This window comes from Triticum aestivum, chromosome 1D (genome assembly GCF_018294505.1).
Source record: "Triticum aestivum cultivar Chinese Spring chromosome 1D, IWGSC CS RefSeq v2.1, whole genome shotgun sequence".
NCBI lineage: Eukaryota > Viridiplantae > Streptophyta > Magnoliopsida > Poales > Poaceae > Triticum > Triticum aestivum.
Genome location: NC_057796.1, coordinates 406,597,473 through 406,611,055, shown reverse-complemented (window position 1 = coordinate 406,611,055; position 13,583 = coordinate 406,597,473). Strand labels below are relative to the sequence as shown.

Genomic DNA, 13,583 nt, shown 5'->3' with positions numbered 1-13,583 from the left:
AAACTGGTAGTGGCATGCAGTTGCAGCTAGCGAAGCGGCGGTTCATGTTGATAGTAGCTGTGTGTGGGTGTGTGCCAGACCAGACAGGTTGATTAGTTTCTGCTTTGTACAAGCCGAGATCGATGTGGTCGTTGCCGTGAGATCGATTACATCCCGTAATAAAATCGCTAACTGATGCTCCATCCTATTTATGTTTTCTTTCTCTTAAGGATTGAAAACTTTCGCCTATACTGACACAAGCGGAGAGGCTGGTAAAGCTTTCTCTCCAGTATATGAGCTGTACGTGTTACAAGTCGTACTGGTCTGGAACATTGTGGGGGATAATCACGGCTCAAAGTTGACATGGCATCATCAGTATATAGCCAGTAGCCCGCTGGAGGGGAACTTTTGGTCTATGGAACATATGCACCCTATATGGGAAAAAAATTAGTAATTCAACAAAAAGTCAAAAATTCCTGAAAATATTTTTCAAATAAACTTGACCTTCTATTGTACTCGTGGGAAATAAAATCCACAAAAAATATCCTTTTGACTTCTTTTCAAAAAAGACAAAATTTTGACTAAAATAATGTGAATAGTGACCTATAATAGCAAATAAATTTTGTCTTTTTTGCTATGAGGTCAACTTTTGTTTTTTTGGCGAGATTTATATATCAGTGCAAAAGTAAGTCAAGTGTTTTTTCAAAATAGTTCTTACCTATTTTGACTTTTTATTAAAATATTAAAAAAATCCCCATATAGGATGCATATACAATCAGGAACCAAAGTGTATTTTCCGTAGCCCGCTCTTCTATTTACCATGCTACGAGGAATACATGTCCAGAGTGTAATTTCTTTGTTCAAAATGGAGGCATAAGTTTTGCCTCACCCATTAATTAAGGGGGAAAAGATAGTTGAGGTTACAATACGACGCAAAAGCGTTAGTAACGAATACAAAAAGGTCACTAGTCTCCCTGCTGGCCACTAAGGGACACGTTTTTCAGTAAGAAACACGACCGCGTGATTGGTACGGACTCAGAAGAAAGGGAGAGAAAGAGGAAGAACGGGCTGAAATTTCCAACCAGCGTGCGATTGGGTTTGCAGCTCACTCCATATGAGCGGCCTCATTCTCAAAATTTGGAGGTTGCGTCCCATTATTTGGAGCGGCCTTCAAAAATTATAGAGGCCGGGGCGAGTATATGCGCGTATGACAATTCTGTTAGACCCTTTTTTTTTGCCGCGAACGTCGTAGCGTAATTATTATGACTGTCCAGATAACATAGTCAAACTGTAGGGGAACGTAGCATGCAATTTCAAAAAAATTCTCACGCTCACGCAAGATCTATCTATGAGATGCATAGCAACGAGAGGGGGAGAGTGTGTCCACGTACCCTCGTACACCGAAAGCGGAAGCATTTGACAACGCGGTTGATGTAGTCGAATTTCTTCTCAACCCGACCGATCAAGCAATGAACGTACGGCACCTCCGAGTTCTGTACACGTTCAGCTCGATGACGTCCCTCGAACTCTTGATCTAGCAAAGTGTCGAGGGAGAGTTCCGTCAGCACGACGGCGTGGTGACGGTGATGGTGAAATGATCCGCGCAGGGCTTCGCCTAAGCACTTCGTGAATATGACCGGAGGTGTAAACCGTGAAGGGGGGCGCCACACACGGCTTGAAACAATTGATGTGTGTTGTAGGCGCCCCCCATGTATATAAAGGAGGGAGGGGGAGGAGGCCGGCCCTAGGCGCGCCCAACTAAGAGGAATCCTACTTGGGCTCCTAGTTGGATTCGCCCCCCCCCCCTTTCCTTTTACCCGAGAGGGAAAGGGGGAAAGAGAGAGAGAGGGGGGGAGAAGGAAAGGGGGGCGCCTCCCCCTCCCCCAGTCCAATTCGGTCCCCTTCCCTGTGGGGGGCGCGCCACCCCTTTGTGGGCTGGTGTGCCTCCCTCCTATGGCCCATATGGCCCATATCTTCCCCCCGGGGGTTCCGGTAACCCCCCGGTACTCCGATATGAACCCGAGACACTCCGGAACATTTCTGGTGTCCGAATACTATCATCCAATATATCAATCTTTACCTCTCAACCATTTCGAGACTCCTCGTCATGTCTGTGATCTCATCCGGGACTCCGAACAATATTCGGTCACCAAATCACATAACTCATACAATACAAATCGTCATCGAACGTTAAGCGTGCGGACCCTACGGGTTCGAGAACTATGTAGACATGACCGAGACACTTCTCTGGTCAATAACCAATAGCGGAACCTGGATGCTCATATTGGCTCCCACGTATTCTACGAGGATCTTTATCGGTCGAACCGCAATGACAACATACGTTATTCCCTTTGTCATCGGTATGTTACTTGCTTGAGATTCGATCGTCGGTATCTTCATACCTAGTTCAATCTCGTTACCGGCAAGTCTCTTTACTCATTCCGTAATGCATCATCCCGCAACTAACTCATTAGTCACATTGCTTGCAAGGCTTATCATGATGTGCATTACCAAGAGGGCCTAGAGATACCTCTCCGATACTCGGAGTGACAAATCCTAATCTCGATCTATGCCAACCCAACAAACACCTTCGGAGATACCGGTAGAGCATCTTTATAATCACCCATTTACGTTGTGACGTTTGATAGCACACAAGGTATTCCTCCGGTATCCGGGAGTTGCATAATCTCATAGTCCAAGGAATATGTATAAGTCATGAAGAAAGCAATAGCAACAAAACTTAGCGATCATTATGCTAAGCTAACGGATGGGTTTTGTACATCACATCATTCTCCTAATGATGTGACCCCGTTCATCAAATAATAACACATGTCTATGGTTAGGAAACTTAACCATCTTTGATTAACGAGCTAGTCTAGTGGAGGCTTACTAGGGACACCGTGTTTTGTCTATGTATCCACACATGTATCAAGTTTTCGGTTAATACAATTCTAGCATGAATAATAAACATTTATCATGATATAAGGAAATATAAAATAACAACTTTATTATTGCCTCTAGGTCATATTTCCTTCAGTCCCCCACTTGCACTAGAGTCAATAATCTAGATTACAATGTAATGATTCTAACACACCCAAGAAGTCTTGGTGCTGATCATGTTTTTCTCGTGGAAGAGGCTTAGTCAACGGGTCTGCCACATTCAGATCCATATGTATTTTTCAAATCTCTATGTCTCCCTCCTTGACTTGATCACGGATGGAGTTGAAGCGTCTCTTGATGTGTTTGGTTCTTTTGTGAAATCTGGATTCCTTCGCCAAGGCAATTGCTCCAGTATCTTTCCCTGATAATAAAGGAAAAGTATTTTTTTCATCCGACTGATTTCTCAGAAAATAAGCCGCGTGCTGCGCCCTCCACGTGTCTCTATCAGACCCACCCATCGCTCGCGCAACCTTATCTCCCCAACAGCCACTCGTTTTTCCTTTCGTCTCCTCCGTCTCCTACCTCTGTCGCCTCTGTTATCCCCAACCTCTTCCTCTCGGCTCTCTCTCCCATAAGGCCGGCCACCACAAAGAGGTCGGCATCGTTCGGAGCTCTCTCCACCTTATCTCCCCAACAGCCGCTCTCTCTTTTGTATCCCCACTTTCTCCCCCGGTGACGAAACATCGAGACCGCATCGGCCACCGACGATGCAAGGAGGACGAAGCACGACTTCTTCCCATCCCGGCCACCGGCGCTGCAAAGTCGATGTTGCGGCGCAGCATAAGCCGTAGCAGTTCTGCAAGGCGGGCTCGGCGCTGTGAGGCGGGAGCGCGGGCTGCTCCTTCGGTGGGCGGTGGAGCTACAACCCAATGGGCGTGCCGCTACGCGGCGACGGCGGAGCTGCAATGTGGGTGGTGAGCGGAGGAGCTGCAACGCGGGTGGTGAGCGGAGGAGCTGCAGCGCAACGGCCATGGTGTTGCGCGTCGGCGACGGAGACGCAGGGCAACGACCATGGTGTTGTGTGCCGTCGGCGGAGCTACAGTGCAACACGCCGGTGAGTGACAGAGCTGCAGTGCAATGGGGGCATAGTGGCCGGCACCAGAGCTGCAACGCAACACACCGGTGTTGCTATGGAGCATCGCCGGGGGGCGCCGGAGTTGCTATGGAGCATCGACAGGCCGTTGATGTTGCATTGGAGCATCGCCTGTGCTGTATTGAAGCACCGCCGAGGTCGCCGGGGCTGCAATGACGGGTCGCCGGGGTCGTTTAAACTTCGCCGTCCATGCAATGGAGCGCCGCCGGAGCTGCAATGGAGCGCTGCCGGAGTCGCCGGGCTGCAATGAAGCCTCACGGAGGGTCGCCGGTGCTGCGTTGAAGCGCCGTCGGGGTTGCCGGGGCTGCAATGGAGCGCCGCCGAGGCCGGAGCTGCACAGCTGGAGCTTCACTGGGCGTCACCGCTGCTGTGTTGAAGCGTCGCCGGGTCGTCGGGGCTGCAATGTCGCTTCGCTGGGCTGTCATTCAAGCTTTGCCGGTGCGGGTGCTACGGGACGGCAAGCTGGTGCCCTGGCCGGAGCTACGCGCGAGCATGCGCTGGGAGCCGGAGCTGTTGCGGAAAGAATGAACAGGTGGGGTTGGAGCAAGGACGTGGTCAACTCCACGGGAGATCAAACCGTCCTAATCAGGGCGAATCTATGGCTGGCGAGGCGGCTGATCCTTTCCCAGGATGAGTCGGCTTACGCCTAGCAGTGGCCAATAATAAAGCACGGGTTGAGTCCGTTGGGTTCACCGTCGTGCCGTTTTTGCAATAAAGTCCCTGTGCCTTTTGATAATTGAACCCGCACTCCTTTTTTAAGTGGAACTGGGAAAAACGCTTCGTTGTTGCAAAAAAGTCGCTGACCTCTTTAAGAATCAACCCGGAGTCCCCAATAGCCCGAGCGCCTCTCCTTCTCACGAGTGGATCCGCCGCTGCCCTCGCCCCATCGTCGCCCCACCACCGCTCGCCGCTGCGGATCCGCCAACTCCGCCGCCGTTCCTCTCTAGCCTCCGCCGCTGCCGGCCCTCTCCGCCCTCCCCCGGTCTTCTCCCCCTCCGTCGCCCTGTTCTTCTTCCCCTCCCCATCCTCTCCTAATCTTCTCCGGCGCGCGCACTCGCGGATGCAGGCGAATGGCTCGGGCAGGAGACATGGCTCACGGCGGCGGCGTCTCTCCTCGGGAGGAGCTCGAGCGTTGAGGTCGGGGTGTGCGCTGCCCCTAGGACGGAGTCCACCGATCCGTGCTGGTCATGGTCCACCACCACCACGCCTTCAATCCGACCTCCACAACTTCAGCAAGCAGGAGCATCGCAATGGTTGCGGTCTGCTCAATTTAACTATTGAATATATTAGTTTCTTGATCCTTTCTGAGATCATGTTTTGTTTGCATCTGATAATTAGGATGACCTCCTTTCTTTCAGGTTTGTATGCTAAGATAAACTTGAGTGACGAGGTTGATTTGTTTGTATGCTAGGATGAACTTGAGTGACGAGGTTGATTTGGAAGATCATGTCTCCAGACAGGATAAAATCAGTGCTGCTAATGTGAGTTGATTTGGAAGATTGTCTCCAGACAGGATAAAATCAATGCTGATGATGTGAGTGCCTTTTCATTATCGTGAACATCCTTTCTCACTTGTACAACTTCAGCATAGGAAATTTCATTGCCTCAGCTTAATTAGAAAATGATAATGATTTCTAAATCATTTACTCTTAAAAGCTTATCAGTAAATGCGGAAAACGAATGAGATCAGAAATATAGGCGGACGACTTGACCATAAGGTCAGATGTTTTCGTGAGCAGTAAGCAGCGGATCTGTCATTTTTGGGGGAAAGCTGATGGCCCTTTTGTCATGTTAATTCTTTCGACGGGTGGCCTCCTGCTAACCATACATTTGTTTCATATATATTGACACCTATAATAGCAGTAGCAACGCCTGATTATGAGATGTTATGTAATTGCTTGTGTAAATTAGGCACACCTTTTCTGCCTCCTCCTGTATGTTATTCGCTGTGACATTCGTTTTCGGTCTGCTGCTATTTGACAGGAAGCTGGCACGCCTATTATCCGCAAAAATCGGTAATGTTATCCTGCCCAAGGACTTCGAGAAGGGTTACCGAACCAACGTCAAGAAGCCTTAGACAGACTTTGACTTCTACAAATGAGGCAACGAACTATTAAAGAGGATGGTTTATTTCCTACGGGCAACAATTATTAACACTAGAGTTGAATTTGTTGACGGTCGCGTCCGACAGTAATATCCCTGTATCTTGGTGCTCCTGTAGTTTGCACATTCAGTCTCATTAGTGTTGTTAAGCTACTTGCCTGCAAAAAGCGTCATGGGAGTTGCTTCCCAGCGAGAGAGAAGAGTTCAAAAAGGGAGAGAGCAAAGAAGAAGGACAAGGAGAGGGCAGTGGTGTCGTGTGGAGACTGGCCGGTGAGGCATAACTAGAAGTTTCTCTAATGGTCGACAACAAGGTACCCCACTGCTCTGAATATTTACATGGTTAATGTGAGTTGAATCATCAAAGGTCTGTGCATTGGTAATGGTTGAAAAATTCATCGCATTAGAGAAAACTGAATGGTCCATCAGTTCTTTAATAATACATATTACAGAATGTACCTTTCTGTTTGATCGTAGGATCACTGCACAACAGGCTTTGGAGCAGGCTCCGATTCATAGAGAACTCCCCAACAACCTCATCTTTTGAGGATGTTAGATGGATATTGAATCCAGTAAGCCTCCAATAGATAAAGGAAGTCAAATTTTCTGTTGGTAATTTGCACGACAGGGTTCTAGCAAATTTATGATTGTGCCTACAACAAACTACCTCTGCCTGAAGATTTGAGGTGTGACTCAAATTTCGTTAGAAATGAACAATTGAGATCTCAGCTTTTGTCATGCATATTCGTACGAATTTCTTATTCAACGGATCAATTTTTTATATTCTATAATCAGATCTTGGTACATTTTCAGATTTTTCAGAGAAGAAAGAACTCTAGAGGTGTGCATGTTTGTCATATTTTTATGGAGAATCAAGTCTGCAGAATACCTACTGATTTGAGGAATTCGGATGTTACCCATGGTCATACACAGATGTAGTTTATGAGAAACTATCTTATGTTGATGGTGTGTAAGCATATCAGCCTCCCGGTTGCCTATTTCATTCCTCACGGGACCATTATGCTGGGCTAATTGAGGTATATCAAAATTCTATACTGAACCTTTGTTATATAGAAAGCTAGCCAAGCAACATCAGAACGGCCACCCTCAGCTAGCTTTATATTTGGTTGTGCATCACTAAGATGATAAGATTACAGATTTACAATACTAATTTCCATAGATTTATAATTGTTTATGCTCGCTGTTTATGGACGAAATTCAGGATAAAACTTTTTTTGCGAATCAGGATAAACACATTACAGGCAGACGGTCTTGTGTGAGGAAAATATTTTTATAAGATGTAGCATTGTTCATCTAATCTTCCTCACTACACTCGATGTGGCTTATTGCTAGGCTAAAGGGCTTAAAGAAACGAAGATTAAGAGGTGTAGCATGTCTTGCGTTTTATTACCCTATCCTTATTTTAGACCAATATTTATAGCTGGCTACTTGCTAACTTTGCACATATTATACATGCTAAATTGTATAGCATCTTATATTCCGATGAGAGGGATAATGAAAATATATAGAGGAATATAAATCTGCATACATTATTAGCATCTTACAATTCTATATCTGGGCTCATGGCCACTTCAATATCTTTTTTTGGTGATCATCAATACTTCTTTCTCGATGCAATGGGTGATATATGTTTTTATCCCATGGTTGCTATTTTAGTAAAAAAAATGCAAATTTGTATTCATTCTGTTCTCTAAGGAGTATACTAGGACACTCATTGAATAGGCGTACTATGCACGTGGAGCTCACAGAAAAGCTATATGAGCAAGTGTATCATAATATTGGTATGTGGATCACATATAGGATTTGGAATGTACCATCTCAAATTTTTAAATGATTTTAACTACTACCAATACCGGTATGGTCGCATTATTGATCACGGTGAAAAATGGATTGCTATTCTTGATTCGACTTGAGTCTTTGCATCTAAACTCATGTAAGTGATTTGCCTCTCCATAGTTTTTTAGGTCTTATAATTTCTCCTTCCATATCCAAAAAATACATAAATTTTCAGCAAAATCAATGTAAAAGATTGTGTGTTTCAAACATTTACCTTTTGAATATTTAGAGTATGTTAATGCTTATTTTGTATTGCTTAGGTAGATACCCACGACAATGTTTACCTAATTCTATTGTTAGTTTAACATGATTAATTAATCATACTTAGTTGGTTATTCTATTTTTGGAGCAAACTATAATTTGCAAGCAATCAATTTGTTTTTTATTTTCATAATTTTTGAAAAACTTCTGCATATCTTGAGAATATTGAATTCGATTTATCAAAAATTAATCGAATACTGAATTCAAGGAAAAGAGGATAAGCGTCAGAACCGGTGGGCTGTCATACTGAGAAGGAGGTCCTAGATAACATATGTGTGCGTGGGAGTAAGGGGTTATAAGTCATGATTATTGGATTATGACCGTGTGTTCTTCCCGTTGCAACGCACGGGCACGTTTATATTAGTTGTCACAAAAGATTTTCATTGGAACCGATTCACTAGGTATTACATCTAGATCGGATATGAACTCCTTCATCCAGACTCCTTCATTTGCTGCTTCCGAAGCAGTGATACGTCCATTTTGCATCATGTTTTCTTACTGTTATTTATAATGTTTTTATTCATAATAATGCTTTTTGGAGTAATTATAATGCCTTTTATCTCATAATTTGCAAGGTACACACCAAGAGGGAGAATTTCGGCAGCTGAAAATCTGGACCTGAAAAAGCTACGTCAGGCCACCTATTCTGCACAACTCCAAACAAGTTGAAACTTTACAGAGATTTTTTATGGAGTATATAAGAATTATTGGAGCCAATAAGTACCAGAGGGGGGTCAGGTGGGCACAACCTACCTGGGCGCGCCAGGTAGCCCAGGTGCGCCATGGTGGGTAGTAGCCCCCTCGGCCCACCTCCGGTGCCCATCTTCTGGTATATAACTCATTTTTACCTAAAAAAAATAAGGGGAAGACTTTCGGGGCGGAGAGCCGCCGTCTCGAGGCGGAACTTGGGTAGGAGCACTTTTGCCCTCTGGCGGAGCGATTCTGCCGGGGAACTTCCCTTCCGGAGGTGGAAATCATCGTCATCATCATCAGCAACAACTCTCCCATCTTGGGGAGGGCAATCTCCATCAACATCTTCACCAGCACCATCTCATCTCAAATCCTAGTTCATCTCTTGTATTCAATCTTGTTACCGGAACTAGATTGGTGCTAGGGGGTGACTAGTAGTGTTGATTACATCTTGTAGTTGATTACTATATGGTTTATTTGGTGGAAGATTATATGTTCAGATCCATGATGCTATTTAATACTCCTCTGATCATGAGCATGTTTATTATTTGTGAGTAGTTACTTTCATTCTTGAGGTCACGGGATAAATCATGTTGCAAGTAATCATGTGAATTTGATATGTGTTCGATATTTTGATGGTATGTATGTTGTGATTCCCTTAGTGGTGTCATGTGAACGTCGACTACATGGCACTTCACCATATTTGGGCCTAAGGGAATGCATTGTGGAGTAGTAAATAGATGGTGGGTTATGAGAGTGACAGAAGCTTAAACCCCAGTTTATGCGCTATTCCGTAAGGGACCGATTGGACCCAAGAGTTTAATGCTATGGTTAGAATTTATTCTTAATACTTTTCTCATAGTTGCGGATGCTTGCGGGAGGGTTAATCATAAGTAGGAGGTTTGTTCAAGTAAGAATAGCACCTAAGCACTGGTCCACCCACATATCAAATTATCAAAGTAGCGAACACGAATTAAACCAACATGATGAAAGTGACTAGATGAAATTCCCGTGTACCCTCAAGAACGCTTTGCTTATCATAAGAGACCGTTTTGGCCTGTCCTTTGCCTCAAAAGGATTGGGCTACCTTGCTGCATACTTATTGCTACTATCGTTATTTGCTCGTTACAAATTATCTTGCTATCAAACTACTCGCTACTTACATTTTCAGCACTTGCTGACATTACCTTACTGAAAACTACCCGTCATTTCCTTCTGCTCCTCATTGGGTTCGACACTCTTACTTATCGAAAAGAGCTAACATTGATCCCCTATACTTGTGGGTCATCAAGGCTATTTTCTGGCGCTGTTGCCGGGGAGTGAAGCGCCTTTGGTAAGTGGAATTTGGTAAGGAAACATTTATATAGTGTGCTGAAATTTATTGTTACTTGCTACCATGGAAAACAATCCTTTGAGGGGTTTGTTCGGGGTATCTTCACCTCGTCTAGAACTACAATTAATTGCCCCTCAACCTACTGCACCTACTGAAAACATTGAATATGAAATTCTCGGGTATGACAGAACAACGGCTAGCTAATCCTTATGCAGGAGATGGAACAGAACATCCTGATATGCACTTGATATATGTGAACAAATTTGTGGATTGTTCAAGCTTGCAGGTTTACCCGGAGATGAGGTGATGAAGAAGGTTTTCCCTTTATCTTTGAAGGGAAAAGCATTGGCATGGTATAGGCTATGCGATGATATTGGATCATGGAATTGGAATCGTTTAAAATTGGAGTTCCACCAAAAAAATTATCCTATGCATCTAGTTCATCGTGATCGGAATTATATATATAATTTTTGGCCTCGTGAAGGAGAAAGTATCGATCTAGCTTGGGGGAGGCTTAAGTCAATGTTATATTCATACTCCAATCATGAGCTCTCAAAAGAAATTATTATTCAGAACTTTTATGCTCGGCTTTCTCGTAATGATCAAACTATGCTGGATACTTCTTGTGCTGGTTCTTTTATGAAGAAAACTATTGAATTCCGGTGGGATCTTTTGGAAAGAATTAAACGCAACTCTGAAGATTGGGAACTCGATGAAGGTAAAGAGTCAGGTATTAAGCTTAAATATGATTGTGTTAAATCTTTTATGGATACCGATGCTTTTCATAAGTTTAGCACTAAATATGGACTTGACTCTGAGATAGTAGCCTCCTTTTGTGAATCATTTGCTACTCATGTTGAACTCCCTAGAGAGAAGTGGTTTAAATATCACCCACCTATTAAAGATGAAATCAAAGAACCGGTACCGGGTAAAGAAGAAACTATACTGTATAATGTTGATCCAGTTGTCCCTTCTGCTTATATTGAGAAACCACTTTTCCTGTTAGGATAAAGGAACATGCTAAAGTTTCAACTGTGGTTAACAAAAGCTATGTTAGAACACCTTGTTGGGGAACGTAGTAATTCAAAAAATTTCCTACGCACACACAGGATCATGGTGATGCATAGCAACGAGAGGGGAGAGTGTTGTCCACGTACCCTCGTAGACCGAAAGCGGAAGCGTTAGCACAACGCGGTTGATGTAGTCGTACGTCTTCACGATCCGACCGATCAAGTACCGAACGCACGGCACCTCCGAGTTCAGCACACGTTCAGCCCGATGACGTCCCTCGAACTCCGATCCAGCCGAGTGTTGAGGGAGAGTTTTGTCAGCATGACGACGTGGTGACGATGATGATGTTCTACCGACGCAGGGCTTCGCCTAAGAACCGCTACAGTATTATCGAGGTGGACTATGGTGGAGGGGGGCACCACACACAGCTAAAAGATCAAATCAATTGTTGTGTCTCTAGGGTGCCCCCTGCCCCCGTATATAAAGGAGCAAGGGGGAGAGGTGCGGCCGGCCAGAAGGGGCGCGCCAGGAGGAGTCCTACTCCCACCGGGAGTAGGACTCCCTCCCTTTTCCTTGTTGGACTAGGAGTGGAGGGGGAAAGAGGAGGGAGAGAGGAAGGAAGGGGGGGGGGGGCGCCGCCCCCCTCTCCTTGTCCTATTCGGACTAGGGGGGAGGGGCGCGCGGCCCTGCCCTGGCCGCCTCTCCTCTCTTCCACTAAGGCCCACTATGGCCCATTAAACCCCCGGGGGGTTCCGGTAACCTCCCGGTACTCCGGTAAAATTCCGATTTCACCCGGAACACTTCCGATATCCAAACATAGGCTTCCAATATATCAATCTTCATGTCTCGACCATTTCGAGACTCCTCGTCATGTCCGTGATCACATCTGGGACTCCGAACAACCTTCGGTACATCAAAACATATAAACTCATAATATAACTGTCATCGAAACTTTAAGCGTGCGGACCCTACGGGTTCGAGAACTATGTAGACATGACCGAGACACGTCTCCGGTCAATAACCAATAGCGGAACCTGGATGCTCATATTGGCTCCCACATATTCTACGAAGATCTTTATCGGTCAGACCGCATAACAACATACGTTGTTCCCTTTGTCATCGGTATGTTACTTGCCCGAGATTCGATCATCGGTATCTCATTACCTAGTTCAATCTCGTTACCGGCAAGTCTCTTTACTCGTTCCGTAATACATCATCCCGCAACTAACTCATTAGTTGCAATGCTTGCAAGGCTTAAGTGATGTGCATTACCGAGTGGGCCCAGAGATACCTCTCCGACAATCGGAGTGACAAATCCTAATCTCGAAATACGCCAACCCAACAAGTACCTTCGGAGACACCTGTAGAGCACCTTTATAATCACCCAGTTACGTTGTGACGTTTGGTAGCACACAAAGTGTTCCTCCGGTAAACGGGAGTTGCATAATCTCATAGTCATAGGAACATGTATAAGTCATGAAGAAAGCAATAGCAACATACTAAACGACCGAGTGCTAAGATAACAGAATGGGTCAAGTCAATCAAATCATTCTCCTAATGATGTGATCCTGTTAATCAAATGACAACTCATGTCAATGGCTAGGAAACATAACCATCTTTGATCAACGAGCTAGTCAAGTAGAGGCATACTAGTGACACTCTGTTTGTCTATGTATTCACACAAGTATTATGTTTCCGGTTAATACAATTCTAGCATGAATAATAAACATTTATCATGATATAAGGAAATAAATAATAACTTTATTATTGCCTCTAGGGCATATTTCCTTCAGTCTCCCACTTGCACTAGAGTCAATTATCTAGTTCACATCACCATGTGATTTAATACCAATAGTTCACATCACCATGTGATTAACACCCATAGTTCACATCGTCATGTGACCAACACCCAAAGGGTTTACTAGAGTCAATAATCTAGTTCACATCGCTATGTGATTAACACCCAAAGAGTACTAAGGTGTGATCATGTTTTGCTTGTGAGATAATTTTAGTCAACGGGCCTGCCACATTCAGATCCGTAAGTATTTTGCAAATTTCTATGTCTACAATGCTCTGCACGGAGCTACTCTAGCTAATTGCTCCCACTTTCAATATGTATCCAGATTGAGACTTAGAGCCATCTGGATCAGTGTCAAAATTTGCATCGACGTAACCCTTTACGACGAACCCTTTTTGTCACCTCCATAATCAAGAAACATATCCTTATTCCACTAAGGATAATTTTGACCGCTGTCCAGTGATCTACTCTTAGATCACTATTGTACCCCCTTGCCAAAATCAGTGTAGGGTATACAATAG

The 13,583-nt window shown here is 44.7% G+C and overlaps 1 long non-coding RNA gene across 5 annotated transcripts; it reads left to right on the top strand.

Moving 5' to 3' along the window:
- The first annotated feature begins 3,430 nt into the window (after window positions 1-3,430).
- LOC123182439 (uncharacterized) lies at window positions 3,431-8,847 on the top strand. 5 transcript variants are annotated; one of them, XR_006492142.1, is made up of 7 exons: window positions 3,431-4,994; window positions 5,079-5,265; window positions 5,424-5,546; window positions 5,996-6,426; window positions 6,590-6,798; window positions 6,926-7,149; window positions 8,806-8,847. It is a non-coding gene; the product is annotated as an uncharacterized lncRNA (long non-coding RNA). The 5 variants fall into 5 exon arrangements; XR_006492143.1 differs by lacking the exon at window positions 5,079-5,265 and having other exon boundaries at window positions 3,432-4,544; XR_006492140.1 differs by having other exon boundaries at window positions 3,432-5,265; window positions 5,371-5,546.
- Window positions 8,848-13,583: the final 4,736 nt, after the last annotated feature.